This window comes from Megascapheus bottae, chromosome X, assembly GCF_031878675.1.
Source record: "Megascapheus bottae isolate mThoBot1 chromosome X, mThoBot2.hap1, whole genome shotgun sequence".
Lineage (NCBI taxonomy): Eukaryota > Metazoa > Chordata > Mammalia > Rodentia > Geomyidae > Megascapheus > Megascapheus bottae.
In genome coordinates, this window is record NC_143547.1 from 40,383,940 (window position 1) to 40,395,727 (window position 11,788).

Below are 11,788 nucleotides of genomic sequence, written 5' to 3' on the forward strand. Positions count from 1 at the left end.
ATACCGGGGCTTAGGAGGAGGGTCGGTTCTCAATGTTTACTCGGAAGAAATGGATAGTACTCTCAGCACCAAAGCGTCCATTGCCTCTAGATTGTTTCGAGTTGGGCGGGGCTAAGCAGGATGGGCGAGGTTAGCGCCACATCCGGGTAGTTAGCAAGCCGCACCCTCTAGTATGTGACGCACACAGCAAGTGCTCCCCGCGCGCACGCGCACACGCACACATGCACGCACGCACGGACGCACTCACGCACGCAGAACTTCTGGGAAGTGGAGTTCCTGGGCAGCTTCCCTGTCAGCCATAGCAGGCTCACAAGTCACACATCCAGGTAATCCAGAGCCAATTAGATTCCGAAGGTAGGTCAGGGGTTCGCACACACTCCTTTTTCTTAACAAATGGTAGCTCACCCTTGTAATCCTAGCTACACACTGCTGAAGTCTGAGGACTGCCCGTTCAAAGCCAGCCTAGGAAACAAAGAGAGACTCTTATCTCTTATCTCCAGTTAGCCACAAAAAGCCAGGAGTAGCACTGTGGCTACTTCTAGTGCTATCCTTGAACAGAAAAGCTCAGACAATGCCCAGGCCCACAGTGAAAGCCCGAGCATTGGCAAACAAAAATAACAACTACAACAATACTTTCAAACTTTACTTTGACAGGTCTCCTCAAAACCCTACCTACAGGACTGAAAATAATGAATTTGGCATTCAGTCTATTAAACAAAATTTTTTTGCCAGTCATAAACCTTGAACTCAGGACCTGGGCACCGTGCCTGCACTTCTTTTGCTCAAGACTAGCACTCCACCACTTGATCCACAGCACCATTTCTCGCTTTTTTCGGTTCATATGCTACTAAGGAATAGAACCCAGGGCTTCATTCATGGTGGGCAAGCAGTGTACTACGAAGTCACTTTCCCAGGCCCTACAGAGTGAATTCTATATAAGATCTTGTCTCAAACAAACAAAAAAAGTGTAGTGGTTCAAGAATGTGGCCTAATGGTAGAGTGCTTGCCTAGCATGCACAAAGCCCTGGGTTTGATTCCTTGATAACATATACACAGAAAAATTCAGAAGTGGTGTTGTGACTCAAGTGGTAGAGAGCTAGCCTTAAGCAAGCTCAAGGACATTTTCCAGGCCCTCAGTTTCTAGCCCCAGGATGAGAGAAAAATACAATTAACCAAGAGAAAAAAATACAAATTGTTGAATGGTACACAGTCAAGTTTATAAAGCAAAGAAATTACTCAAAATGGAAGAACGTGAGACACTCAAAGTACATAGTCCACTTATACTAATTGAACATTAGAGCTGGATAAGGAGCTTGGTAAAGCAGTTGTCTAGCGTGTCTTTGATTCAATTTTCAGTACTACAGGAGAAAATTAATCATAGTAAGCTACAAAGAAACTACCAATAAATTCAAAGGAGTAAATCCTACAACCCAGAAGTCTTGAAAAAAAAATGACAGAGTAGAAAACTCCAATAACCCGTCCTTTCACTTAAGCAATTATTGAGGTGGCAGGAACTGTCTGAAGTAACTGGTCTGGATATCTGGAGTCTAGTGGAATACTTTCACCTTTAGGGGTAAATGTGATGAAACAGCTAGCTGGAGTTTGGGGAAATCGCTGGAAATGTTGGTGTGTCACATAATATTACAGGCAGGTGATTAAGGCACAGTTCCTGGTGTAGCTCCCTGGGGCCAGGATCTCTAAATATTGAGATGCTATGCTTACGGTGTTAATTGCTCTCTCTCTCTCTGTGCTGTGTGTGTGTGTGTGTGTGTGTGTGTGTTGTAAGGCTTGAACTCAAGGCCTGTGTGCTCTCTCTGAACTTTTGAGCTCAAGTCTAGTGCTCTACCACTTGAACCACAGTTCCACTTCCAGCTTTTTTTTGGGGGGGGTGGTTAAACTGGAGATAAGAATCTCATGGATAGATGGGAGTGTGGCCTAGTGGTAGAGTGCTTGCCTAGCATGCATGAAGCCCTAGGTTTCATACCTTGGTACCATATACCCAGAAAAGGCTGGAAGTGGTGCTGTGGCTCAAGTGGTAGAGCGCTAGCCTTGAGAAAGCCCAAGAATAGTGCCCTGGACCTGAATCCAAGCCCTGGGACTCATCCCCCCCCCAAAAAAAGAGAGAATCTCATGAACCTTCCTGCTCTTGCTTACATCAAATTATAATCTTCAGATCTCAGCTTCCTGAGTAGCTAGGATTACAGGCATGAGCCACTGCTGCCTGGCTTCTTCTTTCCCCTCACCACCCTGTGTAGAGGTCTAAACACTTGCTGTAATTCTGTACTACAATCTCCAGTCTTGGCCAGGGATGAAGGGATGTACCATAGATTTAAAGTAAAAGTACATAGTAGTTTGTTTTGGTTTTCCCTGTTAAAGATCCAGGCTTGTTAGGCACCAGTGTTTCACACCTGTAATCCTAGCTACTCAGGAGGCTTGAGATCTGAAGATCAAGGTTCAAAGCCAGTCCTGGCAGGAAAGTCGCTGAGATTCTTATATCCAATTAACTAGCAGAAAACCAGAAGTGGCATTGTGGCTCAAAGTGGTAAAATGCTAGACTTGATCAAAACAGCTCAGAGACAGTATTCGGGCCTGTGTTCAAAGCCCATGACCGACCCCCCCAAAAAACAAAAAACCCATATTTTTAAGGAAATATTTGTTGCTCAGTAGCTGACCTCAAAGATTACCAAATAAAAACTTATGAAATCACAAGGATTACGAAAAAAATAGTTCAACAGTCATAAACCCCTGACTCTATCCCTTTGAGCAAAATTCAGTAATCCCCAAAGAAAGGGAGACTTAGATTTCTACAACTACCATAAAAGAATACTTAAAATGTCCAGATCTCAGAAAAATGAGAATGCATACAGATAAATTGGAACACACAACTCCACCATAAGAAAGTTTGATAGACTAGAGATTGTAGTTCAGGATTACAGCAAGTGTTTAGACTTTGGGTTTCAACCTCTGCATGGGGTGGTGAGGGGAAAGAAGAAGCCAGGCAGCAGTGGCTGGAGCCTGTAATCCTAGCTTCTCAGGAGGCTGAAATCTGAGGATCAGGGTTTGAAGCCAGCTCAGGCAGGAAAGTCCATGAAACTCTTATCTCTAATAAACCTCACAGAGCCTTGAGCAAAACAAGGTCAGGGATAGCCCCTAGGCCCTGAGTTCATGCACCAGGACTGGCCACACAAAAAAAGCCAGATTTAGAACGATGTCTCAATGTAGACCCCTATCTTTGAGCAAAAAAGGGTAGGCAAGAATACAAAAAAGGGAAGAAAACAAAATCCTTGAAGAAATAATGACCACAAATCTCTCAATTCTAAGGGATGAAAACATCCATGAAATTAGAAACTCCAAGCAGGATAAACTCAGATGTGCATAGATCTGTCAGCAACAGAGAATTTGAATTCAAGAAAAAAAAAAACTAGCTTGGTTGTGATGGCACATGCTAGTAATCCCGGCACTAAGGAGTCTGAGGTAAGAAGATCTGAGTTCAGGAACAACCAAGGCCACAGAATGTTCTTTCTTCCTAAAAAACAAGAATGGTTTAATAAATATTTTAAACAAATCAATCAGGCTGGGAGTGTATCTTAGTGGTAGAGTGCTTGACTAGCATACATAAAACCCTGGGTTCTGTTCCTCAGTACCACATATACAGAAAAAGCTGGAAGTGGTGCTGTGGCTCAAGTGGTAGAGCTCTAGCTTTGAGAAGGCTCAAGGATAGTTCCTAGGCCCTGAGTGTAAGCCCCAGGACTGGCAAAACATCATTCAGTGTAGCTGGGCATGGTTGCTCATGCCTGTAATCCTAGCTACTCAGGAGGCTGAGATCTGAGGGTCGAAGTTCAAAGCCAGCTCAGGCACAAAAGACCTTGAGACTCTTATCTCCAATTAACCACTAGAAAACTGGAAGTAGCTCTGTGGGTCAAGGGGTAGAGTATTAGTCTTAAGCACAAAAGCCCAGGAACAGCAGCAAGGCTCTGAATTCAAGCCCCCGAACTAGTACAAATAATTGAAAGAAAAAAAAAACTTTCACAACAACAAAAACTTTCACAAGGCTGGGAGTGTGGTCTAGTGGTAGAGTGCTTGCCTACCATGCATGAAGACCCGAGTTCGATTCCTTGGTACCACATACTTAGAAAAAGCCAGAAGTGGTGCTGAGGCTCAAGTGGTAGAGTTCTAGCCTTGAGAAAAATCCAAGGACAGTGCTCAGGCGCTGAGTTTAAGCCCAGGACTGGCAAAAAAAGAAAAAAAAGCAAATGTGTTTTCATTAATAAACGCAGGTATAAATATACATACACATGTACACACATGCACAAATTTGCATTTACTGCTCAATTTTGAAGACGTGAAAAACTTGTAATATGCTTTTCTCTGGAAATGGAATCAGAGGAAATAGGGAACAGAAGCAGAGAAGAGAGGAAATAAATACATTATATTCTTTCTAATGCTTTTTTTTTGCCAGTCCTGGGCCTTAGTCTCAGGGCCTGAACACTGTTCTCGGGGCTTCCTCAAGTATAAAGCTCTACCACTTGAGCCACAACACCACTTCCTGCTTTTTTTCTATGTATGTGGTACTAAGGAATCAAACCTGGGTCTTCATGCATGCTAGGCAAGCACTCTACCACTAGGCCAAACTCCCGGCCTCATAATGCCTTTTTTTTGGTGGGTCATGGGGCTTGAACTGGCCTGGGCACTGTCCCTGAGCTCTTCAGCTTAAGGTTACCACCCTACCCCTGGGCCTGGGCACTGTCCTTAAGTTCTTCATCTCAAGGCTACCTACCACCCTACCCTTAAGCCAGGCCCCACTTCCCATTTTCTAGAGGTTAATTGGAGATAAGAGTCTTAGGTCCTTTTGTGCCTGGGCTGGCCTTGAACCTTGATCCTCAGATCTCATCCTCCTGAGTAGCTAGGATTATGGGCGTGAGCCACCAAGCCGACTTGTGTTGTTAATCTTATCTAAAAATGTGTTGATTTTGCTTTTGTTTTTTTGCCAGTCCTGGGGCTTGAACCTAAGGCCTGGGCATGATCCCTGAGCTTGAGTTTGCTTAACTCTAGTGCTTTCCCAATTGAGGCACAGTTCTACTTCTGACTTTTTTTATATGCCTTGGGCTAAAACTCAGGGCCTGGGCACTGTCCTTGAATTTTTTCAAAGCCAGTGCTCTACTACTTGAGCAAGAACACCATTTCTGGCTTTTTCTGTGTATGTGGAACTGAGGAATTGAACCCAGGACTTCGTTTATGCTAAGTAAGCACTTTTACAACTAGGCTATACTGCCAGCCCAGCCCCACTTCTGACATTTTTGGTGGTTAATTGTAGCTAAGAGTCTCTCCTCCAGGATGGTTTTGAACTATGATCCTCAAATCTCAGCCTCCTGAGTAGATAGGATTACAAGTATGAGCCATGGGTGCCTGGCTAGTTTGTTCTTTTTTTTGCCAGGCCTGCGGCTTGAACTCAGGACCTGGGCACTCTCCTTGGGCTTTCTCAATGCTATTACTCTACCACTTGATCTACAGCACCACTTCGGACTTTTTCTGTGATTAATTGGAGATGAGTCTCAGGGAGTTTCCTGCCAGAGCTTGAACCATGATCCTCAGTTCTCCATCTCCTGAGAGTAGCTAGAATTACAGGCATGAGCCACAGGTGCCATATCTCTAATTGCCAGAATTGGAGCTGTGGCTTAAGTGGTAGAGAGCTAACCTTGAGCACAAATAGTTGCCAGGCCTTGAGTTCAAGGCCCAGGACTAACACACACACACACACACACACACACACACAGACACACACTCACACACAGAGCAAAAAGGGCTAACTAGTAGGGTGCTTGGCTAGCCAGAACAAAACCATGAATTCAAACCCCAGTAATGCCAGAAAAAGAATAACTTTATTACTCATAAACTGACATGTTGACTTGAAACCATATAACTACTTAAATAGTAATAAAACCATTTTATAGCCAGGTGCCAGTGATTCACCTGTGTAATCCTAGCTATTCAGGAGACAGATCTGAGGATCACTGTTGGAAGCCAACCCAGGCAAGAAAGTCCAGGAGACTATCTCCCATTAACCCCCAGAAAACTGGAGGTTGTACTATGGCTCAAAGTGGTGGAGTGTAAGCCTTGAGCAAAAGACCTCAGTGAGATTGCAAAGGCCCTGAGTTCAAGCCCCACATCTGATCCAAAGAAAAATCACTTTATAAGCTGGATGCTAGTGGCTCATAAAAGAATTGTAGTTCAGGGCCGGGAGTTTGGCCTAGTCGTTAAAGTGCTTGCCTAGCATGCATGAAGACCCAGGTTCAATTCCTCGGTACCACATACATAGAAAAAAGTCAGAAGTGGTGCTGAGGCTCAAGTGGTAGAGCTCTAGCCTTGAGAAAGCCCAAGGACAGTGCTCAGGCCCTGAGCTCAAGCCCAGGACTGGCAAAAAAAAAAAAAAAAAAAAGAAAAAGAATTGTAGTTCAAAGCCAGTCCAGGCGTAAAAGTCAATGAGAATCTGTTTGTTGTCAGTCGTGGGGCTTGAACTCTGGCCTGGGCTTTATCCCTAAGCTCTTTAGCTCAACGTTAGTGCTCTACCACTTGAGTCACAGTGCCATTTTTCTGGTGGTTTATTGATTAATTGAAGATAAGAGTTTCACGGACTTTTTGTGCCCGGGCTGGCTTTGAATCACCATACCCAGATCTCAGACTCCTGAATAACTAGGATCACAGGCATGAGCCACTGTGGCCGGCCGTCAATGAGAATCTTATCTTCAATAACCACTAACTAGCTGGAAATGCAGCTATGGCTAAATTGGTAGAGAGCCAGCCTTGAGTTAAAGAGCTCAAGGCCCTGAGTTCAAGCCACATAACCACCACCACCAACAAAATAAATACAATACAGGGCACTGGTGGCTTATGCCTATAATCCTAACTACTCAGGAGACTGAGATCTGAGGATCATGGGTCAGTGCCAGTGTGGACAAAAAAAAGTCTGTGAGACTGGCACACATACAACCATGCAGATACATGGCTCACTGAATACAGTAAACATTACTTGGGTCAATACTTCCTTTGGTTATTTTACTTTAGTTTTTTGTTTGTCATTGGGCTTGAACTCAGTTCCTGGGCACTACTCAAGGCTAGTGCTCTACCACTTTGAACCACAGCTCCACTTCTGGGTTTCTGGTGCTTAATTGAAGATAAGAGTCTCACAGACTTTCCTGCCAGCACTGGCTTTGAACTGTAAGCCTTAGATCTTAGCCTCTTGACTAGTGAACCATTAGCACCCAGCTATTTTTTTTTCTAATGTTTTTTTAAAGATTTTATTAACACTGTTTTTTTTACATCATATTTCAAACGCCATGTTAAACAAACAAGTATTCAAGAAAGGATTCTCTATATACAATCACTGGCATATCAATTTTAGAACATAAAATTAAGCCGAGACTTTGTATGTTGTAGCTACATATCGATCTATATATTATAACATTATGTCAATAGAGTATATATCCTATCATAGCTTTTTATGTCTATGTACTTAAATTTGTATCTCCAAGACCGTGTTAATAACCTTGGGTACTCGAATATCGAGTCATTGCTCTTATACTGTTTGGATCTAAGATCCACATATCAAGGATACCATGCGCCTTTTGTTCCTTTGGACTTGACTTATCTCACTCAACATGATTCGCTCTAGCTTCATCTACTTCCCAGCAAATGCCATTATTTTATCTTGTCTGGTGGCTATGTAGAATGCCATTGTATATATGCACCACATTTTTTATATCCATTCATCTGTAGTGGGGCACCTGGGTTGTTTCCATCTCTTGGATAAGCACTCAGGTATTTTTATGAAACAGGGTCTTACTACATTCTAGCCAGCCTTGAACTTGTGATAGTCTCCCTTGCCTCAGCCTCCTAAAGTAGGTGGAATTACAGTTGTATATCTCTACACCCAGTTTTTAAAATATAATGTTCTAATGCTAACATTTCTTTCTTATTTGTTGCAATCATTTTGTGAAAAGATATATCTTCTCGTCTACTATTTTGATACCCAGTTAATCTAGAAAAGTCAAGATAAATGCTGGATCCTTTCTATCTCTTGACAAGTTTTTTTTTAATGTTATTTCAGAAATGATATTTGAGCTGAAACCATGGTAACAAGGAGGCAGCTATTTAAAGATGTGGAGGAAGAGTATTCAGGTGGGAGTGGTGATCACATAGCACAGACTCACTGAATAAGGAGCATGCTGCCTATGTCCAAGGAACGCGGAAGCCAGAGTGGCCTCATCACGCTCCCTCAGCATTCTATTCTTTTTTTTTGCCAGTCCTGGGACTTGAACATAAGGCCTGAGCACTGTCCTTGCGCTTTCTCATGGCTAGAGCCTTACCATTTGAGCCACAGCACCACTTCCAGCTTTTTCTATGTATGTGGTACTGAGGACTTGAACCTGGGCCTTCGTGCATGCTAGGCAAGCACTCTACCACTAGGCCATGCCCTGGCCCTCTTTTTTTGCCAGTCCTTGGGTTGAACTCTGGGCCTGGGCACTGGCACTGACCTTTCTCATGACTAGCACTCTACCATTAAGCCACAAGACCACTTATGGCTCTTCTAGCTTTTTCTGTGTATGTGGTACCATGGAATTGAATCCTGGGCTTCATGCATGGTAGGCAGGCACTCTACCACTAGGCCATCCTCCTGGCCCAAGCCCTCCATTCTTACTATCCTACCTACCTGACCATAATAATTTTTCTCTTTTATTAACATAGTCATAATGAAGGTGATGAAGAAAGGGGTTATAGTCAAGGAGTGAGTATTTGTTTTTTGAGAATGTCACCTCTTCCCTCGCATTCTCTCAGTTTTTCTGTCCCATTCCCACTCACAAGTTGTATAGTTCATTTTCCACAGTGTTCAGTAAATACCACTGTTGCATTTATTCACCCTTTGTCCCTCCATTTCTGTGTTCTACCTTACCTTCCCAACGACAGATAAATGAACAAACAAAACAGAAAGAAAACAACAACAAAGGAAAAAAAAACCACCTTGTTTCCATTTCCTGGAGTTCATCTGATAAATATTATTTTGTATGATCAGATACACAAAGGCTTTGCCTGGCTGTCATTTTGTCATCTGGATCAATGGAATTCTCATTTACTGATTTTATTGCTCCAAGCTTCCTTCACCTAACTGGACTCCTTAAATTGGGTATGGTGGCTTTCATCTGTAATCCCATCTACACAGAGAGCTGAGGCAGGGAGATCACAGGAACTTGGAGCTCTAGCCTAGCCCAGACACCATAGGGAAAGCTTGTCTCCTAAAACAGAGTTAACTCCTTATCACCAAAAGCTTTCAACTCATTTTTTTTGGTGAAATCATGTTAAAATTTTACAGGCAATGTTACTGGCAAAATAATAAAGGGATTGATGGAAAGTACTGCTTTGTAAAAACTGAGAAAATAGTTGTGGTTTTTTTTGTTGTTGTTGTTATTGTTGGGGTTGCTCACAGGGCTTGAACTTGGGCCTGGGTGCTCCAGCTCAAGACTACTGCACTACCCCATGAGCCACAGCACCACTTCCGGTTTTCTAGGGTTAATTGAAAACAAAGGTTTCAGGAGCTTTTGTGCCCAGGCTGGCTTTGAACCTTGATCCTCAGATCTCAGCCTCCTGAGTAGCTAGGAATATAGGCATGAGCCACTAGCCTCTGGCTAGAAGAAAGCTTTTATACTTTGATACATGCTAGCAACTGTGACCTAGGGAAAATTACATAATAGCCTTGAGTTTCATTACCTCATTTATAATGATGATGATGATGATGATGATGATGATGATGATGATGATGATGATGCTGAGGACCCAAGCAGAAGTGGCTTACGCTATAATCCTAGCTACTTAGAAAAAAAAATCAGAAGTGGTCTGTGGCTCAAGTGGTAGAGCTCTAGCCTTGAGAAGGCTTAAAGACAGTGCACAGGGCATGAGTTCAAGTCCCAGCACTGGCAAATAAAATAAATAAATAAATACATAAATATCCTTCTCCATCCTAACCCTGTCTATTATCCATCCAGTTCCTGTCCTGGGAAAGCAATCGATGCCATTTCTTGTATTTGTTCTTCCAGAGACATACATGTTATGACTTTATAAAACACTATGAGAAAAGAGTGAAAAGAAGGAGAGAAAGGAGATATTCTAATGGAGTAAATATGGAGTAAATATCCTGGGTACAGGAACAGAGGTAGGAACAAGTAAGTTATATTTAGAAAACAGGGTCTAAGAGTAATCCCCTAAGAAATAGTCCCAGCTGCTGCTTCAAGTGCTGCTCTTCCTTTTCCAGTTGTGACTTCAGCCCTGTTCTACATTCCAGCTGAGTGGAAATCTGATACGACAGGGCCCCTCACCCATCCCTACTTGCCTGGACCTCTCGTTACTATTTATTGAGCTTTGACCCCAACCATCTGTTTGAGTCCTGCTAAAGAGGTCCCAGCTTCTTCCTGAGTCACTCTCCATGCCAGGGATCTTCCATTTCCTTGGTCACATGGATGGTTTTCTACATACCAGCTAAAAATAGGACCATAAATAGAATAGATGCATTGTAAAAATGTAAGTTTTTAATCAATAGAGACAACATACAGAAGTGAAAAAACCGTGTTAAACTATGGGACAGATACATACAATCAGCAAACTCAAGCTGTGAAACTACTGGGAGAAAAAATGATCCCATTTCTCCAATCCCAGTGCTAACCTGGCCTAACCCTGCTTAGCTTCTGAGTACAGATGAGGCAGGACATGTTTAGGGTGGAACAGCCAGAGCCACAATCCAATTTCTTTAATTAAAAATTAGGAGGGAAGGGTAGGGAGTTTGGCCTAGTGGTAGAGTGCTTGCCTAGGATGCACAAAGACCTGGGTTTGATTTCTCAGTACCACATACACAGAAAAAATACAGTAGTGGTGCTGTGGCTCAAGTGGTAGAGCACTAGCCTTGAGAAAACCCAAGGACAGTGCCTAGGCCCTGAGTTCAAGCCCCAGGACTGGCAAAATAAAAATTAGGAGGGAAGGGAGAGAGTGAGGGAATGAGTGACATGGATATACTCTACACTGAAACAAATGTAATTGTAACCCCTCTGTATAACCCCTTTATAATAACAATTAAAAAAACAATTTGAGGGCCAGGAGTTTGGCCTAGTGGTAGAGTGCTTGTCTAGCATGCACAAAGACCCAGGTTCGATTCCTTGGTACCACGTACATTGAAAAAAAGCTGGAAGTGGTGCTGAGGCTCAAGTGGCATAGTGCCAAGCCTTGAGAAAGTCCAAGGACAGTGCTCAGGCCCTGAGCCCAAGCCTAGGACTGGCAAAAAATAAAAAATAAAATAAAAATAGAAGATGTGTCTCTGCCCTCAAAAAAAAAAGATTTGAGAAGGAACTCACAATTAAAAAATAGAAAAGAATGAGCAATACAGTCATAATATTGTACGTCCATAAAAAATGGAAATATTTAACTTGATTTTAACAGGTGAGTTTGATGGTAAGAAGAACGATAGGAGAAGTGGTACTGATCAAGAGCATTACACTCAGAAGCTGTCATGTTGAACCCCTTGGTACAACCATTTAAACATAATAAAATCCGGGTGTGGTAGCTCACACCTATAATCCTAGCTACTTGGGAGGCTGAGATCTGCGGATCAAGGTTCAAAGCCAGTCTGGGCACAAAATGACCTGCGACTGTTATCTCCAGTTAACTCCTAGAAAACAGTGCTCAGGTTGAGATCAAGCCCCATGACTCCCACAAAAAATAAGATAATAAAAATATTTTTTAAAAAAGTTAG